This window comes from Podarcis filfolensis (genome assembly GCF_964270895.1).
Source record: "Podarcis filfolensis genome assembly, chromosome: 3".
NCBI classification, from domain to species: domain Eukaryota; kingdom Metazoa; phylum Chordata; class Lepidosauria; order Squamata; family Lacertidae; genus Podarcis; species Podarcis filfolensis.
This window is the reverse complement of record NC_139606.1, coordinates 64,175,840-64,191,623: the sequence shown is the minus strand read 5'-3', so window position 1 is coordinate 64,191,623 and position 15,784 is coordinate 64,175,840. Positions and strand designations below refer to the sequence as shown.

General features: G+C 41.9%; 1 long non-coding RNA gene across 1 annotated transcript in view; it reads left to right on the top strand.

Moving 5' to 3' along the window:
- The window catches only part of LOC310760011, a 61,937-nt gene that overhangs the window by 627 nt on the left and 45,526 nt on the right, over window positions 1–15,784 (top strand). The gene's annotated exons all lie outside the window — the stretch shown is intronic.

Here is a 15,784-nt window from a genome sequence, read left to right as displayed (position 1 = left end):
CGGAGAAGTTTCAGTAGGGATGTTGGAAAGAGAGGTCTCCCTCCTCTGAAGCAAAAGGGCCACAGGAAAGGTTGAAGGAAAGTAGAAATTTAATGAGCTATTTTGTTGTTTAAACTCGGAATAGAAAATAAAAATAAGAGAAATAATGTGTTGTAGGAGGAAGAAATGAATGTGAATGTTGCAAGGTGACTGTGAAAAGAGAACGGGAGAAGAATGCTTTGTGATACATGCAGGATTGGGAAGAGAACAAGGGAAAGCAAATTTTAGAGTTAGTGGATCAGCTGTGCAGAAGGGAGAAGCTGACTTATATTGCCTCCCCTGTAGTTGAACTATGGAGCACCTTGCTGGAAGTAAAAGGCTTTGGCCGTCTGCAACAATGGACTGAATATCGGTAGAAAGTTATATTAGTAATCATCTGTTGATTATGTGGAATGCTTGTCTGCATTTGCAACCATTTTGTGACTTCTGGTCCTCAGTAATTTTCATCTCTCTTAAATGGGCCCTGTGGGTAGAAGGTTTGAGACCCATAACAAGAGTTTGTATGCATAGGGACTGCATTTCTTTGGGTGCTGTGAGCTTTATACCTTTCTTCTTAGTTTCTCTGACATGTGAAAAACAACCAGCAGCAGCAGCTAATGAAGGCTGCATTTCAGTGTTTTGAATTTAATCCCCTGCATATTTACTTTGAACAAAGCTCAGTGTGTTCAATAGCCCTCACTCCAAAAAGTGGTGTGTGCATGTTTTATACCCAGACCACACTAAGGATTCAGCTACATTGGCAAAGAAAAAGCACTTTATACGCATTGAATATGCATTATAACACTGTGACACCAGATGGCGTTGTGGAGTTCTGTTTTTGCCAATCCAATTTCTCATACAAAGTTTACAACTCGTTTAACTGAAATGCTTCTTTGTGTCTACATCCAGCCTAAGCAAGAGTTTCTGCCTAGCCTACTTCAGAGTTGGAGCAAAGATGGCAACTGATGTGATTAATAACCATTTTTATAACTTGGAGACAAGCAGTACAGTGGTACCTTGGGTTACAAACGCTTCACTTTACAGACGCTTCAGGTTACAGACTCCACTAACAGAAGTAGTACCTCGAGTTAAGAACTTTACCTCAGGATGAGAACAGAAATTGCGCGGCAGCGGGAGGCTCCATTAGCTAAAGTGGTACCTCAGGTTAAGAACGGATCTCTGGAATGAATTAAGTTCTTAACTCGAGGTACCACTGTATATTTTAGTAGTAAGTGGCAGAAGTCTGCAGTGGGGCAAAGATCTCCAGCCCTGGCAAGATGAAAGTATGATCACTTTCTCCTGTTGTACCTGCTTTTCTTACCTCTTCAGACTACTCTAAAGGAAGTCATTCAAAAACATGGCCAAGACCTATATTTGGTTATGCCTTTACACTTAGAAAATGTAGTTGCTTATAACAGGGCAGGGCAGAAGAAAAGCAAGCTGTGAGTATGGGATGGGCCACTTTTTATTTTTCTGGTGAGGCCCCTATGTGCAGCTGTGTAACAGATGGAACAGTTATAGCCTTTTTCAGTATAAAGATGTGATGGCAGGGATACTATTCTTCTTGGTTCCAACACTGTTGGTCTGCTGTTAGTCCTATTGTGGGAGAAGAATGTAAATGCTGTAGTCTAGAATCAATTTTGTTTGGGATTTTAAACTGAATATATTACGATGCATTCACCAGCAGTTGCTTTACCTCTACATGTGAAATTTGAGAAAATATTTTTTAAAAAAAATATCTTAAGAGTAGTTGTGCAATTTTCTGCTGCCAAATACAGTAGTAAAAAACAGGCAAATCCTAACCTGTCCATGATTTCTTACTAGCCTGGGATACACATACATTAGGTTGCTAACTGGCTCTTCCAGTTTGGATTGGGTCGCTGATTTCCAAACTAAGACTGTCTACTTTGCTTAGATAGTCAGCCAGGAACCAACACAAGACATTGCTGCCACAAGCAGAGATGCTGTTTTAGAAACTTTTCAGTAACGGTTTACAGTACTACCATCTTACAAGTCTACTCTTGACCTCTTTCTGTCATCAATCCCCATGATGAGTCGCATGTGGAAAAATAGTTTCTTCTATTATTTATGAAAATGTATTTACCCTGAAACTTCCACTCCTATGAGATGCGTAGGGCAACTAAAAAATTAGGCACAAAGTGATCAATCCATTAAAACAGTTAAAACACCATCGATCACTACCAGCAGCAGAAACAAAAACAAAAAAGCCAGCCAGATCAACAAACTGGGGCAGTCATATTAGTGTTTCCATATAATGTATGTCTCCACAAAAATGGCCTGCTACTGAAAGGCACCTAAAATTGTGGTATGCAGGATCTCCCAGAGCAGAGCATCTGGACACCATGGTTGTGTAGGTTTTGTTCTACACCCTCACTCTCCGCAATCTGGGTAGCACTGATAAGGCCTTATTCAAAATCCTTACCCTCCACACCCAACAGGGTAGGAGACTGTGGAACAAGCTTCCCTGCAATTGCCATGGGGTGGGGTGGGGCAGATTCTTGTGGAAGCACATGGTATTTTTACACAGCTGCTGTGGCTAGGAAGCCTATGTGAAAAAGAGGATAGGACTCATGCACATTGAATAGTTCTGTAGAGGAGGGGATTTCAGCAGATGGCAAGCTGCACCTGGTGACATTCCCTTTTCCGCTCAACTATTTAATGCTCTTGAGTCCTGCCCTTCTTTTCACATAGCAACCCTAATCAAAGCCCAGTTGTCTGACCACATCTGGTCAAGAAGCATTCTTGTGACCTAAGAAAAATGGAGAAGCATGTATCTATCACTCCCCGAAGAAGCAGAACCACCACAGACACAGAAATAGGACAGACTTTGAAAAGCACTAATCATGTTCTTCAATCAATGCTTTAATTGCTCTTTATTTGTATTTGGCTTCTCCTGCCTAACAGGCAGCATTCGCTTCAGCCTAACAAAAGGGCTGTGCTCTAGGGAATGTCTGAAGCCATCATTCAAAAATCAGTGAAGAACATTGAGTTTTGGGATTAGAAGGATCGGAGTGAAAAATGATTGATCCCTTGCAGCTCTCCTGGGAGTGTCCATGTTGCCGTAAACAAGATAAAAGAAAGTTTATCCCTGCAGAATCACATTTAAGGAAAAAATTGATTTCTGAACAAACTAGATTAACAGGAAAATCATTATCAGTAACTTAGATAAGTTGCAAACACCATTAACTTGAATGGTTTTTTAAAAAGCTCACCTGAACTTTCACCACTTCCTGCCATACCCTTAATTAATCTTCTCTCCTGTAAGCATTGCTGGAAATTTAATTTGGAGAGGGATATGATGAAGCTTATGCAGCATTTGCACTCTACACATTTTTTTTCCTCTTGGACAGATTTTATGGCAAACCAGTTCTGCTTTGCTGACTGGTTCATTGTCATAATGAAAGTGATAGGATGGTGGGGGAGATAAGGGAGCTTCATTACCCTCTGCCAATCCTGGCTGCACTGTTACACCAATCTTACAGAGGTTGTAGAAAAGTGGCATGGCTTTACTGAATACCTGTGCATTAGAATTTAAGTAAAAGATCCTGGATAGTCAATTTGTGCCTTGCAAATGTCGTTGGACTCTCATTAGCCCCAATCAACCAGCATGGCCAGTAGGAACACAGGAAGCCACCTTAGACTGAATCAGACCTTTTGTCTCTCCAGTTTCCCTTCACACACCCCTGACCAGCCTGCCTGCATTGCTTCTGACTATATTATCTATATTTTAATCTGGTGACTGTCGTTTTGGCCTCTTGTTTCAGTGCCACTTTCCCTTGCTAAAAGGGCCCTCCCCCCGCCTCCATCTCCCTCAATTTATTTCTCTCATCCAGGGATAGCTTATCCTATAAGCATTAACAAGGCTGTCGTTTTCTGTGGCACTGTATTGTATCCCTCCTCATTTCTCCATAGAAACTGCCTTCAAATTCACCTAAGGTACCTTGCTGTGCAACAACTCTACATGTCTATTTGGAACAGTTATCCATGCTGTGTTCAGTGGGACTTACTCCCTGGTAAAGGTGTCCAAGGCTATAGCCTACATCTCATTGCATGAGATTATTTATATTTTCCCATAGATGGCTAAACTACTGCCAGCTACTCGAACATGCCCTGAATGTTAGTGAAGAATCTGTCTTAAACAGCTGTGCAGGTGCACCTGAAATTTACAAGCGACTCATCATTTTGATGCATAACCATAACTAGATTTTATGGGGTGTGACTTGCTACATTAGCTTTCGTGTATTTAACAGTCATCATCTGCAGCTGCAGGAAGTTATGGGCATCCAAGTACGAGTTTATGGCCAATTACTTTTATCGGAAGGGACCTCCCCCTCCAACAAACTTTCTGTGTTTCCTTTATGTGGCCAGATGCAACTATATTGATAATTCATTGCTTGTTGACCAGGCAGGTTGCAAATCTAACCCAGCGAAGAAGGACAGAAGTTTGCAACTGGGAAAAGGTTAGAAAATAATGAGAACCGCAGCTAGACATTTTCTCCAGTTCACTTTGCTGCGAGACTGGTTTGTGTAGTCTTCACTGTTGATAGGTTCGTAGCTTATGCAGCAATCCTAACCCCACTTACCTGGAAGTAAGCACCACTGAATAAACTGGTACATACTTTGGACATGGGTTGCAGCCTTAATTAATGTTTAAAAATAGGACAGAAAGAACATCATCACCAGATTCACATACATGAACGGGAAAGTATCAGAGCAGTAGTATTATGAGTGACTGGTATGACTGAAACCAGTGTGATGTAATGGTTAGATTGTTAGACTTAGACCAGAGACCCAAGCTCAAATCTTGCCTCAGCCATGAAGCTCACTAGGTGACTGGGCCGGTCACCATCTCCCAATGTAACCTCCTTTACAGTGTTGTTGTGAGGCTCACGTAGAGAGGAAGGAAATAATGTACACTGCACTGAGCACCCTGGACTAAGTGCTTACTAATGAAGTGCATTTTTTATGGTGCATTTATTATGCAACTGTCTTGAATGGTCTTTTATAGGGAGATACTGTGAGAGACAATATATTGATGTCTTTCTGTTTTTCCTGTTTTGTCATTATTTATTGTGAACCACTTTGAGTATATAGAAAAGATGTATTAAAGCTGCTAAACGCCTATATCCACACCCACCCACAGTGATGTGCTAAACAAAACATTTACTGTATCCCATAGGAGTAAAGTGAGGACAGTCTGCTAAATCTTGCAGCCACTTAAAAGGCATGAAGATGATGCTATGGGCAAGTCTGGGAGGAATTACTGTTATACAGAGCTTACATATTCATAACTTACGATGGAGAATTGAAATATCTGGCACACGTTTCCACACAAATGTGTGGAATAGCCCAGATGTTATGCAGTAGAAGACTCTTCCTATTACCAAGTCCAGGTACCAGAGCTTTTGGTAAAAGTTAATGAGAGCTTATGGACCCCCTTCATGGAAGAAGCACACACTTTCTGGTTAAGGCTTAAATTTTGGTTCAGGAATATGGTGCTGGTTTTCAGCATTTAGGTAACACTTTCAACAGTTGAATACAATTGACTTCCCTTTGCCCCCAAAAGGATGGTTGCCACCATCACCGGCTGTGCTAGACAAAGTCCACGCAAAGGCTTTCCCCAACAATCTGTTTCTAACAAACACTACACCTCCAATTGGCATTACATGAGTGGTATGCAAAAGTCACTGTTAAGAGAAACTGTGTATGTAAAAGCCTTTGGACTCCAGTCCGTGCGGGTTCAACCAAACAGGCAGAAAAGGGAGAGAGGGTGTAGCACATTAGAATTTAAGGGAGATAACTTATTCCCAAATCTTGCTTTTGGAAGAATAATAAAATAGCTAATTAAAGATAGCTTATTTGGCATGATAACAACATCAGAAAAGCAAAATGTATGCTCCGGCTCACACAAAGAAAAGCAAGGACAAATATAAAATGACCTAGAGCTTTTTGAAATTATGATTGGCTACACTGTAGTGTGGAAATACTAAATCGGGCATCTGTAAAACTGGATTAAATAGCATGGAAGATGCTTTCTTTGGTATCTGTTACATGCACTGACATGACTGCTTAATAATAATAACAACTATTTTCCAGGTCCAAATACAGGGCACCACAATACAACAAATCTTTGATTTGATAATGAAAGTGATCCTAAAAAGTATTATATCCTGAAAATGAGCCAATAGGACCTTACACTGTCAAGGTGAAAATATTGCAGAATTACTCCCTGCTGCTGAAATAGATGAGATAGTATTGTTAAGACAAATGGAAAAATGCTACTGCCATGAAGGAAATTATTCCTCCTAATGCATACCTAGACCAAGAAAGCCCTTTATTTTTTAGCGAATCTTTCACCAGAACCTATAAAGCAAATTAGGTTTTATATGCCTCTGACAGCTTTGCTTTTTAACATAAGATATTTGTTCCTTGGTGGTTTATTTTTACATTTTTCAAGGTTACAAAGGGCAGAACTATATGATCTCGGATGTTCATGGACACACTTTAAGTCTGAATAATACTGTACACATATAAACAAGGTGTGCCTGTCTGGGAGGGTAAGACTTCTTTTAGAGTTGGGCATGAAGGAACAATCAGAAATAGATTAGGACAAGTGTCCTTTTTGTTGATTGACCTTTTCAGGTTCTTCTGTCCCGCTCCCTCTCTCCAGCTGGCCACATTGCTTTACTCCTAAAGTATAATAAATGTTTGCTTTTCCCATACAATAGTTTCCATCCTTGCTTCACAATTCAAGAAACAATACCTCTCCCCACATGTTCTGCCTAAATACACAAGGCCAGAAAATATGTAGGGGACCAAGCACATGTGCACTGACCCCACCCTCATGTGTCCCCCTCATGCACTGCCTCTGCCACTCCCCAATCTTAAACGTTTATTGCAACAGGACCAAACTTGGCCCTCCAGCTGTTTTGGGACTACAATTCCCATCATCCCTGACCACTGATCCTAGGGATGATGGGAGTTGTAGTCCCAAAACAGCTGGAGGGCCAAGTTTGGCCATGCCTGGCCTAAAGAGAGCTACTTGGTTGATTTGGCTAAATGCTTTTAAATGCCTCCCCATGATTGGTTAGTCTGCATTATCAGAGTTCCTGGTCTCAATGTGTCTTCTAAGTGTGTTCTAGGATGTCCTCCTCCTCTTCCCACTTAGCATAGGAAGGGTGGCGGTAAAGTGGATACACTTGGGCCATTGGAGACAAGGATGTCATGTTTCAGGGTGAATATCTGAAGAGGATACCTACACCATAGATATGTATGCGTGTGATATGAAAGGGCCTTGTGTATTTGACTTACTGTGTGTGTCACACACATAGTTATGAAGGAGTTGCTTTAAATGTATATATAATGTGGGAAAACATTGCATTTTGATAGATTTATGATGAAGGCTAGAGAACATAATCTCCTACAGCTTATTAATTGTGCCTAATGCATTCCTCCTTTTGAAGAAATACTTGATCATTATCAAATGCAATTTCCAGTGGTTTCCTTGCCTACCCATACAGGTGCAAAGTGACACAAATGCTCCAGGTCTGGTTTTCGGCTCTGCAGAAATTGCCAGCCCTGTGTGGTGGTGCACTTATTAGCCTGTCATTTCTGCTGAGGTTGATGCTGTGCGATACTGGCTGATTGTTGAAGTTGCCTATTAATATGCTTGCTGCAGGTTGCTAATGCAATTTAATCTCTATTAGAATATTAAACCAATAAAAATGTCATTTAAATACCTTTATAAACTCTCATTTTTAATTTCCTGGAGTCAGAGCTTAAGTTAACAGCTTAACTTTCTAATTCTGGTTTCTGGGTCACTATGGTTTCCCCATTACCAGCACTGAAGAAACAAATTTTAGAGAATGAGCAAATTCCATTATAGTTAATGGGAGGTCTTGCAAATCCATGTTGAATCAATATATGCAACTACAGGCAATTCCTGATTTGTGTGGGGCTTGCATTCCAGCTCATTGTGCATTTGTGTGAAACTGTGTGCAATTGAAACACCCCATTCTGCCCCCACCCTGCCCCTGTTCCGCCCTTTTTATGACATTTCCAGGTCACTTCCAGGTTTAACACTGTGTGTGTGTGCCCAATTGCGCACATATTGTTTGTGCCTAAAACAGGGGATGCCTTGAACCTCATTGGTCAAGCAAATGTCTCAGGGGCTGCCTCATCAGTTTCACTAAGGAAGACAGATCTCTGCCTTATACCAATTAAATCATCGGTCCATATAGCTCAGTATTTTTGACACTGAATGCCAGTGACTCTCTCTAGAGTTTCCGACAGGAGCTGCTTCCAGCCCCAAAGTTCTTGGAGATGCCAGGGGTTGAACATCTTTTGCATGCAAAGCATGCATTTTAGCTACTCGGTTATAGCTAGTGCATGGAAAGTTCATTTTAAAAAGCAATTAGTACAAGTTACACCCTCCATAAAGGAATTAGTTCCAGTTCACCTGTCCAAAAAAGGAACTGATTCTGTTACAGTTCTGTTTACTATTCAATTCATAATTCATTTGTGTGCTTCTTGGCTCCTGCTCCCCCCCCCCAAGGATTCAGAGTTTTACAAGCTGTTTTGCTGAAATATACAATATACTTTAAAAAAACCCCACAAAAAATATAAATTTAAATTCGGATATTAAGGGGGGGAATTAAAGGTTTCAGGAATTGTACAACACCCATAATTCCAACTGCAGGAAACAATCACTGCCCAGAGGTTTGGCTTCATTTAAAATAGCTAGGTGTTCCCTTATCACCTCTTTTCTTAGCTTGGGCTGCAGTGCCTCCTTGCACTGTTTATTCTGTTATCACCAGGATGGGCAAAGAGGCAAAGAAGGTGTTGAGCAGTTCCACCTTCTCTCTGTCGCCCAACACTCTGCCCCATCTTCTCCACGCAGAGGACCTACTACTTGCTTGTTCTTCTTGCTTCAAACATAGCCAAAGAATAATTTATTATTATTTTTTAACCTCTCTAGCAAGCCTGAGCTCATTCCGAGCTTTGGCCTGCCTGACCTTCTTCCTGCAACTGTTGGCTACTCGAAACACACTCCTCCTTCATGATTCCTCCATTCTTCCATTTCTTATGCATGCCATTCTTACATCTCAGCTCACCTGTAAGCTCCAACCTCCATTTCAAACTGGTGTGCAATCCCTTTACCTACACCATTTCCTCATTGCATTTGCAGTGGAGTCTCATCACAGAAGCCATCAAAGTGAATGAATTCGGCGTGGTGTGTACACTGCTTACATGAATCACAGTGCAATATACAGCACTGACTAAGCAATCTGCACAAACAGCTTTCCATTACCAAGAGGGTAAAGGACTTATTAAAGCAGATGTGCCTTTACAACAGAGCATAATGGCAAGGGGGGATTTTAAAGATTTGCATAAATCAACCAGTGGCACCTTTAGGTAGAAGGCAATGCATATAAATAAGAATACATTATATAATCCATAATACCACAATGAAACATTTGGCAACAATGCATCCATCAGGAATATGCAGCAATAAAATGTTAACAGCTAGTCAACCCTCACTCGACTTCTGAACCTGTTAAATATAAGAAATATCTTCCTTAACCCAAAGATCTGCATCTGGTAATAAAGCCAGTTAGGGTGATGGCTGGCCGTAGAGGCCATCCTTGGTTTGTTCAAGGGTATAGGTTCCACGATAGATAAGGCACTGCTCCATAGTCTAGATAACTTCACCTGGGTGCAAAATGTATTGCAACCTGAACATAACCTCATCAGCAGTTCTCAAAGAATGTGAGATGGGATAATGTTGTTCAAGGTTTTAAGCACCGATACTTTAAGGTGGCCTTGAAAACATTCAGGCAGCCAGTTTAGCTGGGTCAAAACTGGTGTTATATTCCCCAAATCTTGACCCCCTAATCAGGTGACAAACAGCAGCATTCTGGATGTGCTACAGTTTCTAGGAAGTTTTCAAATGTCCCTTCTAGATAGAGCACATGTTAGTAATCTGTTAGCCTGATCTTCTGGGTTGGGGAAAAATTCAACGGCCTTCTTTAGATGTGGCATTTTCCTCAGAATCACTGTGGGGAAGAAAACAGTTACCGTATTTTTTGCACCATAACACTCACTTTTTTCCTCCTAGAAAGTAAGGGGGAATGTCTGTGCGTGTTATGGAGGGAATGCCTACGGATGGCGAGGGGATCTGCTGCAGTCGTGAGCAGAGGATCCATGGTTCCCCTTCCTTCCCTCCTCCGTGGCTCGCTTTGAAACAGCAAAGCAGGAGAAGAGCCACTGAGTGGGGAGGAGAGAGGGACAGAGAGCCTGCTTCTTTAAAGGAGCAAAGCGGGAGAGGAGAGGAGCCGCTTACACGAGTGTAAGCGGCTCCTGTCCGGTTGGTTCCTTTAAAGCAAGCAGGCTCTCTGTCCCTCTCTCCTCCCCACTCAGCTCGCTACATAGCAGCAAAGTTTTTCAGCTCGCTAAGCCGGGGATGAGCGGGGAGGAGGAAGAAAAGCAGAGCCTGCTTGCTTTAAAGGAGCAAAGTGGGAGAGGAGAGGAGCCTTCTCCCCTTATACCCCTCTTCTTCATTATTAGCAGCATCCTTCTCCACCCACCCCACACGTGCTTCTTCTCCCCTTATTCCCCTCTTCTTCATTATTAGCAGCATCCTTCTCCACCCACCCCACACGTGCTCCTTGTCCCTTGAGTGCTTTTCCTTCCCTCCCCACTTAAAACGTGGTTACAAAGCATGGATCCTCAGCATTTTTGCACTGGGTCACCCCAAATTCACCATCAGATCACATAGCATGTCCATGGCTACATCTTGCACCAAAAAAATCACGTACCCACTGTTGCCTGGGGCCGCAGTGGTGCAAAAATGTGGTTACAAAGCATGGATCCACATGGATCCTCAGGATTTTTGCATTGGGCTACTCCAAACTCACTGTCAGATCACATGTCTGTGGCCACAGCATGAACCACAAAAATCATACATCCACTGTTTCGTTTAGAATATTTTTTTTCTTGTTATCCTCCTCTAAAAACTATGTGCGTGTTATGGTCGGGTGCGTGTTATAGAGTGAAAAATACGGTAAATTCCTCTTCTTGCCAGCTTTGAACCCCTTGGTTATCAACCGCAGCACCTGATGCAATTTGTGTATATATATATATATATATATATATATATATATATATATATATCCCCTCTGAAGAGGTATTTAATGTCATGTGAAAGCAACATACATCTTTCCGTAGGCAAAATGGGAGAAGGGTCATATCCAGAGCAGTTCTTATACAACATCTGGGTGGATTCAAGACTCATGATGCAACATTAGTGCACTGTGCAGGGACACGGTTCTACAATTACTGCTTCATCAGCATAGCTGTTTATGGATAACAATGGCCGTCAGGATATGCACTGAGTTTTGTAATGAAATAGATTTTTTTTTTAATGCAGCCCTAACACCTCCAGCAGGCTTACTTTTGTGCATTATATGTAACTCGGGTTACGTACCATCCTCCTTACGAATGCTTCAGGTAATGAGCTCCACTAACCCGGAAGTAGATGCCCCTAGTTGCGAACTTTGCCCCAGGATGAGAATGCGGCACGGCAGCAGCAGGAGGTCCCATTAGCAAAAGCGCGCCTCATGTTAAGAACAGTTTCGGCTTAAGAACAGACCTCCGGAACAAATAAAATTCGTAACCAGAGGTACCACTGTATCTGTAAAAGTTTATGCTTTAAATCTATGTTCTGTAAAATAAAATAAAACAAACCATTAAAATATGTGATTTAAATACTGTTCAAACAAGATTTTCTCCTGGGAACATTTACTAATGTAAAGGGTTTGTTGCTTGCATGCGCTTCGGAGAAGTAAGGGGGAAATAACCATTTTATTCAGCCACTAAATATTTGAAGTCAGACAAGCTGCAGAAAGGAAGTCATAAAGAGACCGAAACATTTATAGAAATGGAAAAGAGATTTTCATAACAACCTGATGAACCATAGAAACTTAAAAATAAAATCAGGGTAGTCACCTAAAGTGAACTAAAATCCAGAATACAGTATTAATATTTAGAGGCAGTTCTGATATGAGTTTGAAGGAATTGTAAAGAAATTTTATTTGATTATCTGTGAACGCTTAAACATGTCACCCATTTTAAGGAGCAGGCAGTTGGACTTTATTACTTCATGCAGGTACCAAGGCTGCTGTGCTGTCCATCAGGAGGAGGAATTAATCAGTGTTGCATTTCCTTTGATTACCAGCAAGGGATCCTTTGGTGCCCCCCTGGCTTTTGAGGTCAGGAGTGTGTTTTCAGCTGGCCTAGATGTATTTGAGTAGCTGACCACCTGCAGACAAAGATATTGGGAGATTTCTGCAGGCATTAACGTCACTCAAGGCTTCACTACCACATTTTGAACAATGATAAAGACTGCATTTCATTCCCCAGCATCGTTTTGAAATGCAGATCCCCAGGAGAATGAGTCAGGTAAAGGAGTTCACATTTCAGAGGGTTAGCTCTCCAATTCATCCGCAGCTTCTCTAAAGAGTAAAATATGGCAAAAAAGAAAACATTTTCTTTTAGTTCAGCAACTTGCTGCTGCCTATGTTCAGTGGAGGAAGCCACATAAGCCTCACCACTTGCTTCTGGTGCTTTTCCATTCAAGAAAGCAATTCACAACTCTGCTGTTTCTCCCACACTAAACAACGCTTCTTACTGTTGTTTTAAAGTGTAACAGGAATGATTGTGGAATAAGCCCTGAATGCAGATCCTGTGTTTTGAAAAATGATGCCTAAACTTATTCTAGTGACTTTTCCTTTTAATGATGATCATATTTATTTACCAGCAGGGTGGCGCTGTGGGTTAAACCACAGAGCCTAGGACTTGCCGATCAGAAGGTCGGCGGTTTGAATCCCCGCAACGGGGTGAGCTCCCGTTGCTTGGTCCCAGCTCCTGCCAACCTAGCAGTTCGAAAGCACGTCAAAGTGCAAGTAGATAAATAAATACCGCTCCAGCGGGAAGGTAAACGGCATTTCCTTTCGCTGCTCTGGTTTGCCAGAAGCGGCTTAGTCATGCTGGCCACATGACCCAGAAGCTCCCTTGGCCAATAAAGCGAGATGAGTGCCGCAACCCCAGAGTCGGTCACGACTGGACCTAATGGTCAGGGGTCCCTTTACCTTTACCTTTTACTGCCAGCTCCTCCCAGCTGCCAACCTCCCTCTCTTCATATCTGGCTAACCTCCCTCTCCCCCTCTCTTTACAGCTTGTCCCAAACCTCCTTAAAGCTCACCCCAGCCACCAACCGCCATTTCAAAATGGTTACACAAATGTCACTGATTTATATAAAAATGTAGCATCAGGAAAAGGGCTGGGGCCCCTGCACTCTTCTGTCACTGCTGCCACCACCACTGGAGGTGCCACCTCAGCCAAGAAAAGGAAGCCTTTAAAATACAGGTTCTCTTTTCAGGGGTGGGCGTGGTGGGGTGTGAATGAAGGAGAATGCAGAGCCAACCCAGGATGTTTTCCTGCTTAAGGCAAAACAGAAAATGCCTCCTGCCCATGGCGACTGCCATTGAATCCTCCGCCACAGACTCTTCTTTCCCCGGCTGCCACCTCCTCCATCGGGCCCTGGAGGCCACAGGAATCGGTGGCAGTGGAAAAGGAGTCGAAGGAGTTAGCAGTGGAGAGTAGTGGTAGTGCTGGCAGGGGGTGGCAAGAACAGGAGGTAGCAAACAGTGATTTATCCAGAGCCTGCCGCCTGAGTCTGCTGCCTCACCAAGCCTCGTGGACGGCTTTGTCCCACCAGTCCTGGGAGAAAGACTTGCCTTACCTATCAAAGCCCATTTTTCATCGTTTTATAATTATAAGAAACTTTGTTACAAGGCAGAAACGTGGTTGCCTAGCCAGGGTTGCATGATGTGATTTGAGCCCTGATTGGGTGGAAACCACTCCAGGGCCATGTTTTCGTTGTTATCTCAAAGCATGTGCACTTGACTATACTAGAGACTGATGGCTAGTCATCTATGACATGGATTTATGGTAGCATTGAATTTGGTATTACCAAAACATGTCCCTTGTCTGATCATATCATGCATCTATTGCCCAGTCCAGTAAGGGGACTACGAAGGTATGTTTCATTCTTCCCATGGCTAGGTTGATGAAGGACTTCACATGTAAACTGGTACTGCTTATATCATGTTGTTCCTAGTCTGGAAACCAGAAATTAACTCCGATCACCTATTTGAAAGGAGAAAGGGGTGTGTGTGTGATGTAGTCCTCTCCCACCTTACACTAGGATTTGGGCATATGCTTATAGACCTAGGACTATCAACACAGTTGCATTACCGTAAGTACTTGCATACTTAAGAACAGCTGTGCATCTTCTGCAGGGCAAATTAATTTTCTTCTAATCTTTTCGCCTTTATTAATTTTGGATTTTGCTTTTAAAAAAATCTGTAGGTGGATTTTTAATCTGCAGTTGACACTGTCATTGACTGACTAATGCTTTTATCCTTAACACCATAACACTAATGAGATTAAATATACAGTGGTACCTCGGGTTACAGACGCTTCAGGTTACAGACTCTGCTAACCCAGAAATAGTACCTTGGGTTAAGAACTTTGCTTCAGGATGAGAACAGCAATCAAGTAGCGGCAGTGGGAGGCCCCATTAGCTAATGTGGTACCTCAGGTTAAGAACAGTTTCAGGTTAAGAACAGACCTCCAGAACGAATTAAGTTCTTAACTCGAGGTACCACTGTATATATTTAAACAATATGGCTTGTGTCTGGGAATGTTTTTAATTAACATTAACTATTTGGTAATGCCTTCAAAACCAATTAGCCAAGCCTCATCAGAATTCAGTTCAGCTACCCTAAATCCAAGTTGCTGGCTTTGTAGTTTCAAATGCAAAAGTCACTCTACTTCTTAAAAATAGTTTTTGGAACATGTTTGTTTCATTCTGAAAAAGCACAGTCAACCACTGGGAGTTCAGTCCCGATCTCAAAAGAGAGACTATGTAACAGTAATTGTTTATGTGAAAGATTTCTGGCTGAGAGCTTCATGTTTGTGTCTGTTTGTTGTGTTTGTCGTGTTTATTCTTAGCTTTTGCACCTAGCATATGAGATAGAAACTTTAGAAGACATTAGAACAGACTTTTCAAATCCCACATGACAGAAAACAAGATGTCACAAACAAAAATCTAATTTTAAACTTGGAAAACACATCATGCATGCATGGCAGGTCATCTGTTTGAGCCTATGAACTCATAAGCAAATAACCATGCTGACATTATTGCAGCCTGTTAACCATTGCAAGTAACTGGGTGAACAGTTCACTTGTGTGTCTGAATATTAATACTGTTAATATGTATTTTAAATAGTTTATAATCATAACTGTAAAGTATAAAACCAGCAGCAGATACTTACAAATGATCCATTTAAAAGTAGTCAGGGAGGAAGCCAGTTGTTGCTTCAACAGAAGGGCATTCCATAAGATGGGGGCACGAACCTGATAGATGTTATTGGTGGACATATGAGCAGGACCTCCATGGTCAATCTCAGGGCCTAAGCAGGTTCTTACAGGTAGCTTGGTCTGAAGCCATTTTAAACTGTAAAGGAAGTCAACCCTTTAAATAAGGCCCAGAAATTCGCTTGTAGGAAAATCACAAGATGGTATTTTTCTCACCATGGAAGTAGCTGCTGTGATTTTCTAGGATGCTTCAGTTTAGATGTTCAGTGAATCACAAAAAGGGAAATTGAAAGTCTGTAAAAAT